Source organism: Oncorhynchus clarkii, chromosome 30 (assembly GCF_045791955.1).
Source record: "Oncorhynchus clarkii lewisi isolate Uvic-CL-2024 chromosome 30, UVic_Ocla_1.0, whole genome shotgun sequence".
Classification (NCBI taxonomy): domain Eukaryota; kingdom Metazoa; phylum Chordata; class Actinopteri; order Salmoniformes; family Salmonidae; genus Oncorhynchus; species Oncorhynchus clarkii.
The window spans coordinates 11,117,367-11,124,066 of NC_092176.1; positions in this window are offsets into that span (position 1 = coordinate 11,117,367).

Here is a 6,700-nt window from a genome sequence, read left to right on the forward strand (position 1 = left end):
AGTCAAAGAGAGGAGTCACAAAAATCAGAAATAGAGATGAAGATCATCAAAGGTTAGTGATTAATTTTATCAGATAACACTCATAGGACTTCATGTTACACAATACATATATGTTTTGTTCGATAAAGTTCACATTTATATAAAAAAATCTCAGTATACTTTGGCACGTTTTGTTCAGTAGTTCTAAAACATCTGGTGATTTTGCAGAGAGCCACATCAATTTACAGAATAACTCATTATAAATGTTGATGAAAATACAAGTCTTATGCATGGAACTTTAGATACACTTCTCCTTAAATGAAACCGCTGTGTCAGATTTCAAAAAAGCTTTACGGAAAAAGCAAACCATGCTATAATCTGAGTACAGCTCTCAGAGACCAAACAACCAAAAAAGATATCCGCCATATTGTGCAGTCAATAGAAGTCAGAAATAGCATTATAAATATTCACTTACCTTTGATCTTCATCAGAATGCACTTCCAGGAATCCCAGTTTCACAATAAATGTTTGTTTTGTTCGATAATGTCCATCATTTATGTCAAAATAGCTACTTTTGTAAACAAATCCAAAGTCACGAAGCGCATTCACTAGTTGCAGACAAAATGTCAAAAAGTTCCGTTACAGTCCGTAGAAACATGTCAAACAATGTATAGAGTCAATCTTTAGGATGTTTTTAACATAAATCTTCAATAATGTTCCAACCGGAGAATTCCTTTGTCTTCAGAAAAGCAATGGAACGGGAGCTACCTCTCACGTGAACGAGCATCACGAGTTTGTGGCAATCTGCCAGGCCACTGACTCAAAGAGCCTTTATGAGCCCCTCCTTTACAGTAGAAGCCTCAAACAAGTTTCTAAAGACGGTTGACATCTAATGGAAGCCTTAGTGGGATATTGGTCATGTTGCACTTCCTATCTTCAATAGGGAATGAGTTGAAAATCAACCAACCCCAGATGTCCCACTTCCTGGTTGGATTTTGTCTCAGGTTTTTGCCTGCCATATGAGTTCTGTTATTACTCACAGACATCAGTCAAACAGTTTTAGAAACTTCAGAGTGTTTTCTATCCAAATATACTAATAATATGCATATATTAGCAACTGGGACTGAGGAGCAGACAGTTTACTCTGGGTACCTTATTCATCCAAGCTACTCAATACTGCCCCCAGCCACCCGTCCGCTTAACCCGGAAGGAAGCCAGTTGCACCAATGTGTTGGAGGAAACACCGTTTAACTGACGACCAAAGTCAGCCTGCAGGCACCTGGCCCACCACCAGGAGTCACTAGAGCGCGATGAGCAAAGTATTCCCCCCCCGGCCAAACTCTCCCCTAACCCGGACGACGCTGGGCCAATTGTGGGCCACCCTATGGGACTCCCGGTCACAGTCAGTTGTGAGACAACCTGAGATCGAACCTGGGTCTGTAGTGATGCCTCAAGCACTGCGTTGTAGTGCCTTAGACCGCTGTGCAACTCGGGAGGCCCCGCATGCGCTAACTTTTCCAACTCACCTTGCCATTTTCTGCTTTCCTGATTCTTAGCGAGGGTGCTCAGACGCCAAACAGTCAAATGTGAGTGCCTTCAGAAAGTATTCACACCCCTTGACTTTTTTCACATTTTGTTACATTTAATCCCACTTTGTAATGTATGTAATTGGCATTTTTTTTATCAACAATCTATACAAAATACAAAGTGGAGGAAAAATTTGTATTCAATCCCCTGAGTCAATACATATCACCTTTTGGCAGCGATTACAGCTGTGAGTCTTTCTGGGTCTCTAAGTCTGAGTTTTGCAATCCTGGATTCTTCAAGTTGCTCATTTATCATTGCTAGACAGCCATTTTCAAGCTTTGCCATAGATTTTCAAGCCGATTTAAGTCAACTGTAACTAGGCTTCTCAGGAACATTCAGTGTTCAAACTCCCTAGTCCTTGCCAATGACAAGCATACCCATAAGATGATGCAGCCACCACCATGCTTGAAAATATGAAGAGTGGTACTCAGTGATGTGTTTAGTTGGATTTGCCCTAAACATAATGCTTTGTATTCAGGATTCTCTCCAAGATGGCGTAGCAGTGCAGACGTGCCTTTTTCGTCCTCTTGTGTACTTTTCTATTTTCCGTCCTTTTTGTATACATTTCAATTTTATTTTCAATCTCTTATCCATTTTAAATCAACTATACCTTCCGGTAACCTTCCTCACCCAATGTGATACGGAACATTGGCTAACCAGCTAATTAGCTACAAGCTATTTAGTCATTGTTAGCAACTGCTAGCAGCCTTTACCTTCTGCACAGATACCAGCCCTTTTTTTAGCCTGGATAATACTTGCCAGCCTACCAGTATCGGACTGTTTCTCCACTACAGCGCCGGATTCCTGCCGTAATCCCTGGACCATTACTCCTGATCTTCACAGCTAGATAGCTGCCACCGATTGACCCACTACCAAAGCTAGCCCTGAGCCAGGCCATGCTCCACCTCCCGCCCTACTCAGTTGTTCACCCGGACTCCATCCAAACACGGCTAGAATCCACTACTCCACCGGATCCTTGCCGTAAGCTCAGGACCTTGGCACCGGATCACCGCTGCTACCGAGTGGCTATAGTGGCTAACGCCCCTGCCCCGAAGCTAGCTCCAGTTAGCCGTGAGCTAGGCACATCTCCCTGCTAGCAAACTAAATTACTACAACTATAATACCTCTTTCGCCATCTGGCTTGGATCCTTTGTCGACACAGTGCCCCGCCGCACCACCATGAAAGGTCTGCCGACGAATACTCCATCCTCCGTTATCTGCCGACTCCAGCCGCGAACTCAGGCTCTGTGTGTAGTTAACCGACCCTCTATCCCCATTCATTGCCATTTTACCTGTTTTCTTTTTTAGCTGATTAGCTGTTGTTGTCTTACCCGTTGTTGTCTTGGCTAGCTCACCCAATCAACACCTGTGATTGTTTTATGCATCGCTTTGTCTCTCTCAAATGTCAATATGCCTTGTATACTGTTGTTTAGGTTAGTTATCATTGTTTTAGTTTACAATGGAGCACCTAGTTCCACTCATACCTCCTCCTTTGTCCCACCTCCCACACATGCGGTGACCTCACCCATTATAACCAGCATGTCCAGAGATGCAACCTCTCTTATCATCACAGTGTCTGGGCTTACCTCCCCTGTACCCGCACCCCACCATAACCCTGTCTGCACATTATACCCTGAATCTATTCTACCACGCCCAGAAATCTGCTCCTTTTATTCTTTGTCCCCAACGCTCGAGACAACCAGTTTTGATAGCCTTTAGTCGTACCACCATCCTACTTCTCCTCTGTTCCTCGGGTGATGTGGAGGTAAACCCAGGCCCTGTGTCCCCCCAGGCAACCTCATTTGTTGACTTCTGAGTTCAAAATAGCCTTGGTTTCATGGATGTTAACATCAGACGCCTCCTCCCTAAGTTTGTTTTACTCACTGCTTTAGCAGACTCCGCCAACCCTGATGTCCTTGCCGTGTCTAAATCCTGGTTTAGGAAGGTCACCAAAAATTTAGATTTCCACGGCTGGCCATACCTTCCTCCTGGCTACTCCAATCCCAGCCAACAGCTGGGTTCAGTGTCAAATCGAAGGGCCTGTTGTCCGGACCTCTGGCAGTCTCTATGGGGGTACCACGGTTTAATTCTCGGGCTGACTCTTTTCTCTGTATATATCAATGATGTCGCTCTTGCTGCTGTTGATTCCCTGATCAACCTCTACGCAGACAACACCATTCTGTATACCTCTGGCCCTTCCTTGGACACTGTGCTAGCTAACCTCCAAACGAGCGTCAATGCCATACAACACTCCTTCCTTGGCCTCCAACTGCTCTTAAACGCTAGTAAAACCAAATGCATGCTTTTCAACCGCTCGCTACCCGTCCGACTAGCATCACCACCCTGGACGGTTCTGACCTAGAATATGTGGACAACTATAAATACATAGGTGTCTGGCTAGACTGTACACTCTCCTTCCAGACTCATATTAAACATCTCCAATTCAAAATCAAATCTAGAATCGGCTTTCTATTTCGCAACAAAGCCTCCTTCACTCACGCCGCCAAACTGACAATCCTACCGATCCTCGACTTTGGTGACGTCATCTACAAAATAGCTTCCAATACTCTGCACAGCAAACTGGATGCAGTCTATCACAGTGCCATCCGTTTTGTTACCAAATCACCTTATACCACCCACCACTGCAACCTGTATGCTCTAGTCGGCTGGCCCTCGCTACATATTCGTCGCCAGACCAACTGGCTCCAGGTCATCTATAAGTCTATGCTAGGTAAAGCTCCGCCTTATCTCAGTTCACTGGTCATGATAACACCCACCCGTAGCACACGTTCCAGCAGGTATATCTCACTGATCATCCCCAAAGCCAACACCTCATTTGACCACCTTTGCTTCCAGTTCTCTGCTGCCAGTGACTGGAACGAATTTCAGAAATTGCTGAAGCTGGAGTCTTATCTCCCTCACCAACTTTAAACATCAGCTATCTGAGCAGTTAACCGATCGCTGCAGCTGTACATAGTCCATTTGTAAATAGCCCACCCAATCTACTTACCTCATCCCCATACTGTTTTTATTTACTTTTCTGCTCTTTTGCACACCAGTATCTCTACTTGCACATCATCATCTGCTCATTTATCACTCCAGTGTTAATCTGCTAAATTTTTATTATTCGCTACTGTGGCCCATTTATTGCCTACCTCATGCATTTTGCACACACTGTATATAGACTTCTTTATTGTGTTATTGGCTTGTTTATTGTTTATTCCATGTTATTTCCATGTTATTTCATGTGTAACTATGTGTTGTTGTCTGTGTCACACTGCTTTGCTTTATCTTGGCCAGGTCGCAGTTGTAAATGAGAACTTGTTCTCAACTAGCCTACCTGGTTAAATAAAGGTGAAATAAAATAAATAAATAAAAGGACAAAAAGTAAATTTCTTTGCCCCATTCTTTGCAGTATTGTTCTGTACAGGCTTCCTTTTCACTCTGTCATTTAGGTTAATATTGTGGAGTATTGTTTATCTATCCTTAGTTTTATCCTATCACACCCATTTAACTCTGTAATAACTGTTTTAAAATCACCATTGGTATCATGGTGAAATCCCTCAGCAGTTTCCTTCCTTTCTGTCAACTCGGGGATTCGATCTAGCAACCTTTCGGTTACTGGCCCAATGCTCAAACCACTTGGTTACCTGCCGCTCCAAATGAGGGACTTTACAGAAAATTGTGCATGTGGGGTACAGCAATGGGGTAGTCATTCAAAAATCATATTTTTCACCATTATTGTACACAGTTAGTTCATGCAACTTTTCTGGTTACTACAGTTGAAGTCAGAAGTTTACATACACTTAGGGTTCTTGCATACACTCCAAATTTCTTGTTAACAAACCTATAGTTTTGGCAAGTCGGATAGGACATCTACTTTGCATGACACAAGTCATTTTTCCAACAGTTGTTTACAGACCGATTATTTCACTTATAATTCACTGTATCACAATTCCAGTGGGTCAGAAGTTTACATACACTAAGTTGACTGTGCATTTAAACAGCTTGGAAAATTCCAGAAAATGTCATGGCTTTAGAAGCTTCTGATAGGCTAATTGACATGATTTGAGTCAATTGGAGGTGTACCTGTGGATGCATTTCAAGGCCTACCTTCAAACTCAGTGCCTCTTTGCTTGACAACATGGGGAAATCAAAAGAAATCAGCCAAGACACAAGTCTGGTTCATCCTTGGGTGCAATTTCCAAACGTCTGAAGGTACCACGTTCATCTGTACAAACAACAGTATGCAAGTATAAACACCATGGGACAACCCAGCTGTCATACCGCTCAGGAAGGAGACACCTTCTGTCTCCTAGAGATGAATGTACTTTGGTGCGAAAATTGCATATCCATCCCAGAACATCAACAAAGGACCTTGTGAAGATGCTGGAGGAAACAGGTCCAAAGTATCTATATCCACAGTAAAACGAGGCCTATATCGACATAACCTGAAAGACCACTCGGCAAGGAAGAAGCCACTGCTCCAAAACCGCCATAAGAAAAAACAGATTACGGTTTGCAACTGCACATGGGGACAAAGATCGTAAGTTTTGGAGAAATGTCCTCTGGTCTGATGAAACAAAAATATAACTTTTTGGCCATAATGACCATCATTATGTTTGGACGAAAAGGGGGGGGAACACCATCCCAACCATGAAGCACGGGGGTGGCAACATCATGTTGTGGTGGTACTTTGCTGCAGGAGGGACTGGTGACTTCACAAAATAGATGGCATCATGAGAGAGGGAAATTATGTGGATATATTGAAGCAACATCTCAAGACATCAGTCAGGTAGTTAAATGCTTGGTCACAAATGGGTCTTCCAAATGGACAATGACTTTAAGGACAACAAAGTCAAGGTATTGGAGTGGTCATCACAAAGCCCTGACCTCAAACCTATAGACAATTTGTGGGCAGAACTGAAAAAGCGTGTGCAAGCAAGGAGGCCAACAATCCTAAGTCAGTTACACCAGCTCTGTCAGGAGGAATGGGCCAAAATTCCCCCAACTTATTGTGGGAAGCTTGTGGAAGGCTATCCAAAGCATTTGACCCATGTTAAGCAATTTAAAGGCAATGCTACCAAATACTAATTGAGTGTATGTAAACTTCTGACCCACTTGGAATGTGATG